A 15,826-nucleotide genomic window follows, 5' to 3' on the forward strand; every position below is an offset into this window, starting at 1 on the left:
AAAAAGATCAAGAAGAGGCAAGATTGAGAAAAGATTGGTAGATTTGACCTTTCAAAGAACAATAGTAAATTTTTTAAAGATTTTATTTATTTTGAGTTTTACAAGTTTCCCCCTAATCTTACTTCCCACCCCCACCCCCCACAGAAGGTATTCTGTTAGTCTTTACATTGTTTCCATGGTATACATTCATCCAAATTGAGTGTGATGAGAGAGAAATCATATCCTTAAGGAAGAAACATATAGTATAAGAGATAACAAGATCAGACAATAAGATAGCATTTTTTTCCCCTAAATTAAAGGGAATAGTCCTTGGTCTTTGTTCACACTCCACAGTTCTTTCTCTGGATACAGATGGTATTCTCCATCGCAGACAGCCCCAAATTGTCCCCGATTGTTGCACTGATGGAATGAGGGAGTCCATCAAGGTTGATCATTGCCCCCAGAACAATGGTAAATTTGGAGAGGGTAGTTTCTTCTTTTTTTTAATCAATCAATTTACTTATTTATTTAAAGCCTTCTATTCTTTATTTTGGATTCCAAATTCTCTCCCACCTAGCCCTTCCACACTCATTGAGAAGGTAAGAAAAAAAATCAATTACACATGTTACATCATGCAAAATATATTTCCGTATTAGTTGTGTTGCAAAAATGGCAAGAAAAATAAAAGAAGGAAAGAAATTATGCTTCAATCTACACTCAGACTCTTAGCTCTCTCTGGAGATAGATGGCATTTTTCACTACAAGTCCTTCAAAATTGTTTTGGATTATTACATAGATCAGAATAACTAAGTTACTCAAAGTTGATCATTGTTGAAAATTGCTATTACTTTGTACAATGTTAGAGAGGGTATTTTCAGTCAGATGATGAAATTATCATTGTTCAACCTAGATTATAGAAGCTTTAGAAGACAATGAAGGAGAGGAAGTAGAGGCATCAAACATAGATGGCTTTCTCAAGGAGTTTACCCATGAAACAGAGGAAACATATGAGATGATAGCAAATGGGGATGGTGGGATCAAATGATGGGGGTTATGTGCCATGTTTGTATGTAGCAGAGAAAGAACAGAAGATAGCTACAGATTGGAGAGAAGAGAGAGAATGGGGATAACAGAGGGGGCAATCTGCTGGAGATAGGAGGCAATGGGATCAAAGGTGCATGTTAAAAGATTTTCCTTGGCAGGGAGAAGGACCTGTGAAATGGATGAAAATTAATTAGATGAGGGCAAGTAGGTGGTGCATTAGATAGAGCACTGACCCTGGAGTCAGGAGAACCTGAGTTCAAATCCGGACTCAGATATTTAATAATCACCTAGCTGTGTGATCTTGGGCAATTCACGTAAGTCCACTGCCTTGCAAAGACAAGCAAACAAAATAATTAGATGCAGATAATGGAGGATGGCATTTGAGTCATGTGAGATGAGGAGGAGGTGAGGAGAAGCTACTCTCATCAAGGGATTTCTATTTTTTTTTGGTGAAAGAGGAAGCCTGGAACTCAGCTGAGAGGATGGGAGCAGAGAGAGGTTGCCAGGAGATTCTTGAGGAGAGCCAAAAAGTCATAGTTAAAGAGTGAAATATCAAATAGCAATTAGACTGGTTTTGATTGGACCCACAGGGAAGAATTAAAAACAAATGGTGAACAATGTGAAGAGGCAAACTGAGGATCCTTGTCAAAAAATACATTTCCTAGGAATCAGTGTTGTTCCAAAGGAGAAAGGGCAGTTTATAAGAATGAGTAAGCTTCCTCCTTCCCCAGATATTTTCAGGTAAAGACTCGCTGTCCATTTATTGGGGTCACTGGGTCTTGCACTCCACACATCCAAGCCATGAAGGTCATTCTTGCCCAAATATGGGTGTGCTCCATGAAATCTGGAATCCCTTACAACTCTAAGCTCTGATGTGATGAAATCTAAGTGGAATATTGCTTGGTATTTCACCATGATTTGAATATACTGCAAAGTTTGGAGTCAAAGTAAATATTTCCTATTGACATCCACTTAAAATATTTTGACCATCTTATTTTTAAGGCCAACCTAAGAATCTTCATTTTCACTTCAAAAACTACTATCTTAGTCATTTAATTCTCTATATCCCTTCCCTTGAAAGAAATCAGTCAAAGGGCAAATCAATCCACATGCTCTTTCTCAGGCTCATTAAAAGCCCACAGAACATTAAGAAACAGTTAATTCCCATTTCACTGAAGTCCGAACTGATTCCCAGCACTCGGCTGTTTAAGTAGCTACCCTATTTGTGCCATTGCTCCAGGTATTCAGCAGAACTAATTACCCAGAAAAGCCATTTGGAGAAGCTTTTTTCAAATAGTGTCGGTGCAAGCAGTAATAATTTTCACTCTGGCAATAATGGTGTTGCTCCTCATTTCAGATGCGGGGCAGGATTGGCAGCAGTTCTCTTCTTTCTTTCTCCTACTCTGTCTCTTTCCACCTCTAGAAATCATAAGCAACACACTTGCCCAAATTCCCCTTTATCTGAGCTGAGCTGCATAGCAGGCCTCCTGGGTCAAACACCCCTGAGTTTTGAGTCTACATAGCATTCAATGTAGACAGATATTGTAATGAATGACATCTTAGCAAGGGCTTCCAGGAACAGGAAGCTGGGGCATGAGTCAGTCATTGCCAAGGGGGATTGCTACTTCTGGACAGTGTGTTTGGCAATTGAGAATATTAATTTCTGTTTCAACACAGAGCAAACTTTTCTTTTCTCATCTGATTTCAGAGCATATACACTGAGAACAGAACCATCTGGAAGAAGTTGGCTTAAAACTAGGGAGAAAAATTTTATCCTATATCCTTCCCTTCCCTCCCCAAGGAAGAACTAGAAGATATTAAGCCATTGTACAGTTGACCTATAAAATGAGTGTATGTACCCATCCCATCCTATTTTAAAAAATGAAATATTTTGTTTATGAAGTATATAAAATGAAGATTTATTAAAAATTAACACTAATATCAAGGCAATGAATTAGATTTGCTCAGTAATCAATTAAATGAATTCATTACCAAATAAAGTGTTATAGTATTTTTTCTGTTTCATAATCTAAATTTACATCAAGTTTATTTGTCTAGGCACTCGTTTATTTTTCCTTTCATATGATCATAGTTAGGACATCATCTGCTCTTCTGGTTCTCTTTTTTCTTTCAATTTGCACTATTTCATAAAGCGGATTCCAGATTTCTTTGTATTCTTCATACTTAATCTAAGTTGAATCATCATATTTCTGTTATATTATTATGTCAGAAGTGGTAGTGGTAGTAGTAATAGCTAATATTTATGAAGGGCTTACTAGGTGCCAGTCAAGATGCTATTTCAATTATTCTCTCTGATTTGATACTCATAACAGTCCTGGGAAGTATCTCCATTTTACAGTTGAGGAAGCTTAGGCAAACAGCTAAATGAGTTGTTGAGGAGCAAATAAGTGTCAGAAGCCAGATCTGAACCCAGGTCTTCCTGACTCCAGGGCTTCCCTCCATCTACTGTGCAACCTAGCTGGTTTACAATTTGTTGCTTTATTTTTGGTCAACTATAATACCATGGAAAATTGTTGAACAGGTAAATCATTCTATTTAATTATTTAGTTTGAGAATGCTTTCTGGTTATATTCCCAATAATAAATTATTGTGTCAAGATCTCATCCTCTTTGCACCAGTGTACATGAGGATTTTGTATTTAAAAGAATTAGATTTCCCCATTCACAGAAGCTCTTTTGGCTGATATGCATATTTGTCTTAAACTAAAACTATACCAGAATAGTCAGTATGCATTGTTGTTTGGTGCATAATAAAACTAAGTCCGGATTTCAAAGACATTCATGGTGTTTATGACTTATTGAGGTGTAAAGAGTTGTTCTAGGACAGCTAGTTAGCATAGTGAATAGAGTACTGGCCCTGGAGTCAGGAGGACCTGAGTTCAAATCAGAACTTAGACACTGTGTGACCTTGGGCAAGTCACTTAACTCTATTGGCTTAAATAAATAAAAATTTTAAAAAACTAGTTGTTCTGTAGAAAGGATCGTGGTTTACTAGACTGGTCCCAAAGAGACATTTGAAATGTAATTTAATTCTTCCTTTCAAGTTTAAAGCAGCCTCTTTGCAATTCCTACTCATTGCTTCAAATGCCTTTTAGGGCCAAACAGAGGAGGTCAGGATCCCTCTCCCATGTCATAGCCTATTAAAGACTTGAAGGCAACTTTCACATTTCTCTTCTCCTCTCTAGCCTCAAGATCCTTGGCTCCTTCAACAAAATCTCTGATAGAATGATGATGATGATGATGATGATGATGATGATGATGATGATGATGATGATGATGAATATGTTTTTTTCATTTTTGAAGAGGATCAGGGAGGTGATGTCATGCAAGCACGTGAATTGGATTTGAGGGGGAGTGGGCTGTGCCAAATCGCCAGCCTCACTTTCTCCTCCAGAGCCATCTGAGTCCAGTGGCCAGATAGGAATCAGGATGATTGGAGATAACCCTGGATGAGAGGCAATCAAGGTGAAGTGACTTGCCACACAGCTAGTAAGTCTCAAATGTCTGAGGTCACATTTGAATTCAGTACCTCTTGACTCCAAGGTCAGTGGTCTCTCCACTGTGCCACCTAGCTTCCCTATGATGGAATAAATCTTACCTTCACTCTTTTAGTTGCCATGCTTGAGATTCTATCCAGTTTATCAATGTCCTTCATAAACTATGATGCCCCAAACTGAACACACTTCAGAGGAGGTCTAATAAAGTGGGTTTATTTCCTTTTTAGTGGATAGAATGCTTAAGAAAAACTGAGTTCAAATCTGATTTCAAACTCGTATGAGCTGTACGATCCTAGGCAAGTCACTTAACATCTACCTGCCTTAGTTTTCTCAATTGTAAAATGGGAAATGCAACTATTTTGCAGAGTTTTGAGGATCAAATGAATTATTTGTTAAGTGATTAGCACAAGGCCTGGCAGGTAGTAGTTGTTTCCCTTCTCTGTCTCCATTCCCTCCCTCTCTTCCTCCTCTCTATATCTTTCTTTCTTTTCCTTCCTCCCTCCCTTCCTCCTTCTTTCCTCTCCCCTCTCTGTTCCTTTCTTTCCCCTTACTTTTCTTTTCTTTCCTTTTTTTCTTTTCCTTCCTTCCTCCCTTCCCTCCCTTCCCTCCCTTCCTCCCTTCCTTCCTTGCCTCCCCTCCCCTTCTTTCTTCTTTCACGCCTCTCTCCCTGCAGCGCAGGATCACACCAGCTTTTGGGCCACTGCGCTACCTCACTGACTCAGATTGAGCCCACAGTCCACTCAAAACAAAGGTGGAGGCCAAGAAGACAGTCTTGTCTAGGGCTCAGGAGTCTCAATCTCCTCCACCCTCTTGGAGAGGGAACCTATTCATCACACATAGTTACTGTACCTTAGAATGGGTGGCTTGCTCAAAGGAATGGGCCCACATGGAAGGGTGTGAGGCATTTAAAATTCACCACTAAGAGCAATAAATGAGTTACACTAAATACCTTTTATACACCTCTAGGTGAAAATACACCATGGAATATATTTACTACTTAAACTTGGCAGCAATTTAATTTGAGCTTTCATTGATTTCATTTAATAGAGAGATTATGTAATCAGGAAGTCAGTAACAACTGAAAATACTAAGTATATTCTTCAACCATCAGGGCATTTTGGTAATATCTAGTAATGAAAGGAGATTCTCATTTAATTGAATTGGAAATGCAACATATATTAGCTAAAGAAACTTAATCAGTGTGATCAAATTAAAATGGGCCACCCTGATTAAGTCACTTGCAAATACTCTGCAATTATCATAGAGACTTGCCGTGTTAATGATTTAAACCCAGGTTCCTTCTCATGAGACCCAGACTTGGAGTTTTATACTAGACAATTAGAAAACTCCATTCTTTATTTCGAAAGATGTCACAACCTAATTATTGACATCACTGTTGAAAGTACCATAGAAAACAGTCACTACTCTTTTGAGGGGGAATCTGGCCTCTTGGCTCTCAGGACTGGAAATGAAGTTTGGCAGTGGGTAAACAGCCATTTCAGATGTCTGCTGGGGAGTTTGTACTCTTCTGCTCTCTCTGCCTTACAAGTAGCAGTGTGCGAATGCAATGGAACATTACCAGAGCTATAAGGAATGATGAACGTGAAGAATTCAAGAGAAACTAGGGAAAGCCTGCAGGCAACAAATCAGAGAGAAGAAAGCAAAGGCAGACATTAAACCCACACATACAAACCCATACACACATACTCCCTCTGTGTCTCTGTCTGTCGGTCTCTCTCGCCTTCACAGGATCAACCCCTTTACAAAGTTAAATAATATAGACAGGCAGGCAATAGGTCGTACTCTAGTGCCCACAAGGGTAAATACCAATTTTTCCTATCTGTATTTTGGGGTCTTCTATAAATGAATTTATAGAACAACACACATATAAGTTGTCCTTTGTCCTTCCTCATTCTTCCCCCAGGCAAGAGCTGTGGGACAGAAAACAGGTATGTGGGCAGAAATCCTAGGGGAAGGAGAAGACGCACTTTTCTTTACTCTCTCTTTTCCTTCCCTATATTAGGCTCTGTTGGTTGCTTTCTCAAATACCAGAATCACCAACCAAATGGCCTTTGTTTAAGGGAACACTGGAAAAAAAACTTTAAAGTTCAAAGAGGATTCTTTTTAAATAGAGCCAAGTACCGTTAATCTTTCCTCATATTGAATTACAGTGCATTCATTTGTATGCCCTTGTAGTGAGATGAAACAGGAAAAGGGCCGATCTTTCTGATGGTCTTTGGAGGAGCAATATTTTAGATTTCCTACTCTTCTTACTCCAAAAATTTAGCACAGCAAGGATTTATTGAATATCTCCTATGTCCAAGAATATGGATGAGCTTAAGACAGACCCCAGCCCTCAAGAACCTTATAGTCTAGCAGGGAAATATGACTTAAAATAAGTGAAATGGTCATTAACAATAAGAGGTTCATTAAGAAACGATGACAGAAGGCAGCACATGGTTAATGTGCTAGAATTCCATCTTAGCAGAATGCAAGCTTCCTGAGGGCAGGGACTCTTTCATCTTCATATCCCTTCAATCCAGTGTGGTACAGTGCCCTACACAAAGCAAGTGACATAATAAATGTTTGTTGAATTGAATCAAATAATATGGTTAAAAATTGCAGGCCCTGGGAGGATGGAGGGTTTCAAGCCCCGTGGGATTGGTCAGGCTTTGGGGAAGGAGGTATATTTAGGGCTTGACTGTGGAAAGATGGAAAAGGTTTGAGCTAGAAGGAGAAGAGAAGACAAAAGAAAACTTCCCAGGTGTGAGCAAAAGCCTAGTGGTGGGAAACCATTAAAATGTGTTTGGGGAACATCTAGGATGCCAGTTTGGCATAAACTTGGGATTTGGGAAGGTGAATTGTTGTAGATAAGGCTGGAATGGGGCATCCCTCTAATACTATAAGACAGTTGGTTAAAGATTTAAGAATTTCAATGCAAACATATAGAACATTTGGTAGAGGATTTAAGAATTACAAAGCAAACATTTATAGGATTATATAAAATACCTAAAATGAATACAAATCAGGAACAGCTTGTGGGTATTTTCATGTTGGTATTTAAATAAATAATGTAGACTTTGGACTAAGCACCTTGCAGAACATTTTGCTGGGGCTGATAGCTGAAAAAGTGGATAATCTCTTCCCTGCTGAAGGCCCACCCTGTCTTTTGCTGCACTTTTCATTACACTAAAGCACAACTGGCTTAAGGAAATCCTGGAGAAGGAGTGGATATTAATTTAGTCTTCTCAACAACAGCCAATTTGCTACCATCACTCAAAAATGGCAGTGTTTTCTTTCCCCGAGTGTTTAGGGCTCTGGACCAGTTTAGGACTTAATCTTAGCTAACAATCAGCTGGCAGTCTGGTCCCACTCAACTGTCTAGTATGATTTGAAAATGCAAAATGCTTGGTTTTATTTGGATGCCCTTCGGAGGTAGAAAGGACAGCCACCATATTGCAGAAAAATCAGAGTGTCCTCTAACTTTCATGAGTTGAGAAGCCGGCCAGATGAGTACTGATGAGCAAAGAGTGCTCTCTTTGTGTATATATGGTGTGTACACACACACACACACACACACACACACACACACACACACACACACTGCCCAAATGATATTCCTAAAATACAGCTCTGATTGTGGCACTCATCACTTAAAAAGCTCAAAGATCCTTATTGTCTCTAGGATAAAATATAAGCTTTTATCTTGCATCAAAGGCTCTTTGCAATCTGGCTCCAAACCTTCCTTTCCAGACTTGTTTCAAATTATTCCCCTTCACATACTGTACATTCTGTCAAATTGACCTTTTTTGCTGTTCCCAATGACGTTCCATCTCCTATATCCATGCCTTTGTTCAGGCTGTTATCTACCCTGGAGTGCTCTCCCCTCCACCTTTCAGCTTTTTAGAATCAAAGCCCAGCTCAAGTGCTACCTCCTATAAGAGATTCTCCCTGATATATCTAAAATGCTAGTGCACCCATCTCAAGAAACTTCTTTGTGTAAGATTATGATTTACTTATATCAGTCATTCAACAAGTATTTTTCATATGTAGATGTTCCGTTGCTCAATTAGAATCATGTTCCCTGAGGGAAGAGACCATTTAATTTTTGTCTTTTTATATGGGATCCGGCACATACTAAGTCTTGATAATAAAAGATTGTTGCATAATTGTAGGCTAGGGTTCAAAGAGGGGAAAAAAATCATCCAAAATTATACAAAGAATGTCAGAACCAACAAGTGAGGCCAAAGTCCCTTGTCTCCTAAATATAATGTCTTGTCAGGATGTCAGGTTACTAGCAAACAAGATGAAAATCATTATGGCACTTGTTTACTTGACCTATAACCCAAAGGAAAATTCTTTTCAAGGAAATAACGTAACAGGGACTTGATCCTAGGCCTTCTAAAATCCATGTCACTTCTAAAGTGAATTTTTAAATTTTTAGTATTGATAGCAAAGATAGTTCATGATTCTTCAAAATATTCTGGCAAAGAACTATGATAAGGTAGAAAGAGCAAGTGGGGCTTAGAATCAAAAGAGCCAGATGTGAGTCCAGACTCCACCCCAAACTCACTGATGGGCTTTTGCAGGCCACTTTCTTTTATTCTCTAAGACTACACAATGAGGGATTTTGAATTCAATAACTTTAATACTTCTTCCATCTTTCCCACAGTGTTTGAGTCTATAAATGAATATTCTATGGTACTAGGCAATACAGTGGAAGATAACATGACAGTCAATTGAAGGAGATAGACTATGTCTACTTAGCACAGAGCTAAGTCCAAGAAGGAGAAAATAACAAGGATGTTACCTTCTTGTGTGTGTGTTTTTTGGCAATTTGGTTCATGCCAAGACCTATCACTTAAAAATTTTCCAAACTTCAGAATGGGTATATGAGGGACTTGCCCAAAGTCACAATGGGGTTAAAGCAAAGATTGTGCTCCAACTCAAGTCTCTGACTCTGAATCTAGTGCTCTTTCTGTACCAGTCCTTTCATGGAAGTGATGGAATTATTAAAAACAGGATCTGAATTTTGAGAATATGGATTTGAGAAAGTATCCCATCTCCCATCAGTTAAAATTCTTCTAACAAAGTCTTTCCAATCAGCATTATGATAGTGGGAAGAAGGCGGGATGTTAAGAGATGATGTGGACTATATAATTTCTACAAACCCTTCTGATTTTGAAATTCTATGAGAATCAGAGTGCCTGACAGTCCATCATGAATTCAAGTATTCTGATTAATATACCACTGTATGGAAAAACCTGGCACATGAAACTGCAGGTTGATCTTTGAAAGATCATGGAGAACTAGAGAGTTACTGGATTAAACTCGAAGGGCAAATGGCACAATTTTCAAAAAAAAAGTAGAAAAGAATGGAAGTTGTACATTACATAGGCTAATGGGTTTCACTTCAATTCCTGGGGAAATTCTTGAACACATTATTAAAGATATGGTTGGCGAATATAGAGCAAAAGAAAAGAGGATGACAAATAGTCAGAATGGCTTCATTAATGATAATGGGCCACACTAGGTTTTAGCTCATCTCATTTCTTTCTCTTTTTTTTGACAGGGTTATTAGATTGGTGGCTCAGGGGGATGCTATAGATACAGTTTATCTAGATATTAGTAAAGCATTTGAAATTTTTTTTCAGTGAGATGTGGGTTATACATGTTCATTGTCAACTTGGAAGGAGGTCTCCAGCAAAGAGCCCCTAGGCTTCTGTTCTCTGTCTTATGCTATTTCACCTTTCTATCAGTGACACAGATAAAGGCACATATGGCATCCTTATCAACTATATAGTAGGGACAGTGAATATATCAGATGAAAAAGTCAAGATAACAAAAGTTCCAAAAGATGGAGACACTCTTGGACACTGGACAATGTCAAATAATATGAAATTTACGTTAGATAAATGTTAACTCTCGCACTTGACTTCAAAAAGTCACCTTCAGAAATAGAAAATGGAGGGGCCATGACCATGGTTAAGAATCAGTTCATCAAGGACAAATGTCAGGGTTCTGATTGGATCCAAACTCAATGAGTGAAGGCACAGTACAACATGTAATTAGGAACAAAACAGAGCTAGCAACAATAGGTTTAAGTTGCAGGTATATTTAGGCTTGATATAGAAAGATTCTTTTGTACAGATTTTTATTTTCATATTCAGTTCTCCCTCCCTCTATTCCCTTCCCCACCCATTGAGAAGGCAATTAAATTACATGATACATATTATACAAGTTTTGCAAAACATATTTCTGCATTAGCCATGTTCTGAAAAAAAGCGGAAGAAAAATAAAGAGGTGGGCAGCTAGGTGATGCAGTGGCTTCAGACACTTAATAATTACCTAGCTGTGTGACCTTGGGCAAGTCACTTAACCCCACTGCCTTGCAAACCCCCCCCCAAAAAAAAGAGAAAAGAAAAAAAGAAAATGCTTTAATCTGAACTCTGAGCCCATAATTGTTCTATCTGGAGATAGAAAGAATTTTTTTTATCATGAGTTTTTTTAGATTGTTGGATTGTTTGGATTATTGAACTGATGAGAATTAATAGGTCTCTCATAGTTGATTATTTTTACAGTGTGCACTGATCTCTCTGCTCTGCCCACTTCACACTGCATCAATTCAAACAAGATTCTTCCCAGGTTTTCTCAAATCGTTTCCATCATTTCTGTGTATATACTATAACTTGTTTAGCCATGTCTTAACTGATGCTCATCTCCTCAAGTTTCCAATTCTTTGCCACCACACAAAGTGCTGCTTATAACTATTTTTCTACATAAGGGTTCTTTTCTTTTTCCTTTGAGCTTGTTGACTTAGTAGTGCTGTTGCTGGGCTAAAGGTTCTGTTCTGTTTTCTAGCCCTTACTCACAGTTGTAAAGAAATATTTCCTAGCAAAGAGAGTTATTATGTAGGGTAGAGGGCTCTCTTGAAATGTGGCAAGAACCCCAAGATTAGAGGTCTTCAAGAAAGGGCTGGATAGCAACTTGCCAGGTTGTTATGGAAGGGATTCTTGTTCAGGTATATGGATCCCACCAGATGGTTGCTGGGGGCCTTTCCAACTTAAGACTCTGAAAGCATTTTACAAACGGCAAGATGCCGTTGTTCTACCAAGATGCTCCAAAAGGGTTTCTAATCTTATAAGCACACAGGCATAGGTCAAATAGAAAACAAATACCAAGGGCCTTACACTACTTTCCCTCCTCTTTGAAAAACACAGATTTGCCTATTTTGCTCTTGCCAACAGCAACAGAATGTTCTTTTGCATGTAGAGTTGATTTGTGAGGCCGTATGCTCCTGACGGCTCTAATTTGAAGTCTGCCAGAGACAGGAAAAGTTAAATCTGTTTACTGTGATGCAATTTTGGTCAAGACAGGTTGGAGCCAGTGCCTTGTCTCATGAGATGTGTGCTGACAGACTAGGTCCAGGTTAAAATGACGAAACTGGCCATCCCTTCAATCTGGCTATTCTTCTCCCTTTTGGTGCCTCCTCTCATCTGTGTCTCCAGTTCACATTAGGGTGTCACAGCATCCCTGACTGCCAGAGCTAAGGATCTCAGAGTTCATATCTTTCAGTACCTTTTCATAGGTGGGATAAGAGAGGTCTACAGGGGAAAAGATCACACAACTATTAAGTATTAAGATTTGGATTTGAATCCAGGACTTCTGACTCCAAATTCAGTATTCTAACCAAAATACCACACTAAAAAGTCCTTTTTAGCATTTAATGTGCTATCCCTCTAAGAAATACATGCAATCTATAAGAGAATCCACAGGGATAAGGCAATGTTGAACAGAAAAGAATAAATCATTTATGGTAGAATTTCAAGTATCAGTGGGAGAGATGCAAGATGGAAAGGAGGATGGGAAACATCAGGGAAGCAAGCAAAACAATGCCCCTCTGTGCTGAGGGCTGAGAGCTGTGCATACTGGGATATATACACACAAACAAAGCCTGTATATAGAAGAGACTGCAGAGGGACATCTTTGACCAGAACCATAAATATCTACTTAGGTCCTTACAGCAAAGCAGCATTAAACAAGTCCTCCAATCAAGTTGGGGAAGAGATCCAAGGTTGCTGGCCCCACGAAAAGAAACTAGTCTGTTAGGGCAGGGAGTGACTCCTGAGCAACAAGAGGACAGGATACTAGCAGAATGCTGCTGGGAATGCCAAGGCCTGGGGAGGGGCTTACCTGGTATGGGGCTGTGGGGAAGCATACCATTTGCATCTTCCTCATTCTACTAATTACTCTTATGAACTAGCTCTGACATTGCTGAAAGAGTGAGCATGCTATGGTACAACGAAATTTTATTAAAAATAAATATTTTGTCCCCTTTAAATTTAAGTGCCTTGAGTCCAAAGTCCAGCTTACTCTGCCTTTATTTAAATACTATTTTTAAAGTGTCTGACATAGTGCCAGGCATACAATGGGTGCTTAATAAATGTTTCTTTCTTCCCTCTTGTAAAGTGAAAGTGAAGGGACAGGACTCCATCACCTTTAAGATCCCTGCAAGCACCAAGCAGCAAGGTGGTACCATGAAGAGAGAGCTGGGACTCAAGTCAGGAAGATTTGAGTTCAAATCTAAGCCTTAGTCACTTGCTAGCTTGGTGATCATGGACAAGTTAATTAAATTCTGGTTGTCTTAGTTTCCTCACCAATCAAATGGTGATACTAAAAGTATCTACCTCCCAGGGTTACTCTAAAGTTCAAACAAAATCAAATCAAATTTATAATGTTTACAAAGAGCTAAGAACAGATTAATAAAAGTCTCCCATCTCTTCCTTTCTTCTCTCCTTCCTTTGTCTATCCTTTCCATCCTCTCTCCCTCTATCTTTTCTTTCCTTCTTTCCTCTATCTTCCCTCCATCCTTTCCTTCATTCCATCCTTATTCCCTCCCTCCCTCCATCCTGTCCTTCCTTTCTTTAAACTATACAATCATACTTTGAATGGATGCATAACCACCTATCCTCATTGCCTCAACTCTTTGAATTAAAAGAAATCATGGCAGTCATATAGGCCAACCAATATCTGAAAAAGATTTCTCCCCTACAACATCCCTGAAAAGTGATTATACTTTCAATGGAATAATGGAGGGAGAGGAGAGAAGAGAATTCGGGCAGTTCAAATCATTTAGTACTCCTAGTTTTCTGTCATAGAAAGTAGGCAACATTATCAGTCTCCATTTCTGAAATAGAGTATTTTGGAAGCACGTTTAAGTTCTTGGAATTAAGATATATGACATACAAACTAGATTGTTTAATTAAGAATATATTTATTTCAGGCCTTCAGTCATTTACAGCCTGAGTGTAGTATTGTTTTCTATGCCATCTGAATTGCAGTTTCCCAGCTCTATAAGTGTGTTCTGCAAAGGGAGCATGCTAAGGTCTCTCATTCAACAAAGACAGCAATGATGCTTTGCTAGCATTGGGCATAAAGAAAGCCAACAGCATCCCATTGACAAAACTAATCTACAGCCATCTTTAATTATCCATAAGGCCCTAATTGAATCAGAACCTCACACTGCAGTCGGCAGTGCCCACCAGGCATATATAAGATGCTTTCTCTGCAAACATGGGGCACAAATAGACTTCTCTCGAGCAGCTCCTCTTACTGTCTTTGGAAAGCGTATACTTCTGATGAATCGGTGCTCATTTAGAAACATTCCGTGACTCTGTGTCTCAATTCCATTCCTTCATTTTGATTGGGCTGTTGGATGATAAATAATTTAAACGTGGCATCACTGCTCCGAGGTTTAGTCTTATCTCTTACCCATCGCTTTTTATATTCTCTAAGATAGCTGGCATTCTGCTTCCTCTGCGAACCTGAAATGGGATTCAGGAGGAAAACGGCAACCAATAGATCTTCTATGTCGAGAACCCAATATAGGATTACATTCCAAGTGTACCATTTACCGTCCAATTTGGAATACATAAAATATATGACCATTACAAATTCACCTTTCTCTGCCAAGCTTGGCTGTTGTACTGACATGTCTTATTGGGAGATTAGAGCCTTTAGCTTTATTTGTAACAGCGAAAAGCTGGAAACAACGACCAAAGAATGAGAGAATAAATTATGGTATATGAATGTAATGGTGCTGTAAAAAATGATAAATATGGGGCATACAAAAAATACAGAAAGACCTATACGAGGTGATGCAGAGTGAAATCAGCAAAAACCCAGAAATACAGATACAACTGTCTATAATAATATAAAAAGAAAAAAGGAAACAAAACCAAAAGTAGCAGAATATCAGATTGATGAAGGAAGAAAGGTGGAACAAATACATTTTTTGTTAGTTTGTTTTTTGCTAATTCTCTTGATTCTGCTTTGCTCAATGAGAAGGGTTGGTGTCAGGTTTCATTTTGAATTCTGTGTGTCTATTAGACCATTGGGTTGTTGTTGATGGTTATTAAAGTTATGATAAAGAAAAAATTTCTCCCTACCCCAAAAAGCCTTTGGCATTGCTAAGCTCTCTGCTGACACCAGGGTTCATAGAAATGGACCATGCTCTCCTTCACCCTTTCTCTTACTGGTTTAGGAGCAGTGTCACATGACTCCCCTGAAGCCCTGCCCCACTGAGCCTGGGAGTGCATGCCTCGATGCAGGCAGGTCTCAGTGGCATGGCAGAATCGAAGCTATGCCATCTAAATTGGACAAATTGGATCTGCCTGTCACGCACTGCTGGATCCAAATTGGGGGACCATTCTGAACTGTTTGCTGGGAAAAGCCCCCAAAGGCAAATTTAGCATCACTAATATTGGGATGACACAGTGCTTTGCAATACTCATGAAATGGTTTCAGGGAAAAACCATGCATTCGCTTGTTGCGTTTAAGTAGGAGCTGATGGGAGAACACGTGCCATGAAAGCATCCCAGAGTCAATCAGTAGCATGGTGGAAAATGTTAAGTGCACTTCAATCAGGAAAGGCAATAGAATGGTTTCCCAGATTTGACTGACTCAATCTCAGTATCTGTATTGAATGTAGCATTTTTGGTGTGACTATACAGAGCTTTTCATTAATTTTGCAACTTAAGAATGATAAATGTTGAGTCTCTTAGATTCTCTGCTTTTAAAAGCAAGGCAATTTGACATCAGAATGCCTGTCCAAGTCCTGTCGCTGTCACCTTCTAGCTACAGGATCTTGTGTGAGTCTTGAAATTCTGTTTTCCTCATCTATGTGTGTTTTCCAAGGATTGGTCTACTTGAGAATGGAGAAACTGATCACCAGTAGGCCAAATCAGAGGATCAAAGATTAGAACTTGGAGGACCTTTAGAGTTCAC

The 15,826-nt window shown here is 39.0% G+C and overlaps 1 protein-coding gene across 2 annotated transcripts in view; it reads right to left on the reverse strand.

Moving 5' to 3' along the window:
* The window catches only part of HS6ST2 (heparan sulfate 6-O-sulfotransferase 2), a 313,319-nt gene that overhangs the window by 25,774 nt on the left and 271,719 nt on the right, over positions 1-15,826 (reverse strand). The window lies entirely within an intron of this gene.

Source organism: Macrotis lagotis, chromosome X, assembly GCF_037893015.1.
Source record: "Macrotis lagotis isolate mMagLag1 chromosome X, bilby.v1.9.chrom.fasta, whole genome shotgun sequence".
NCBI classification, from domain to species: Eukaryota; Metazoa; Chordata; class Mammalia; order Peramelemorphia; family Peramelidae; genus Macrotis; species Macrotis lagotis.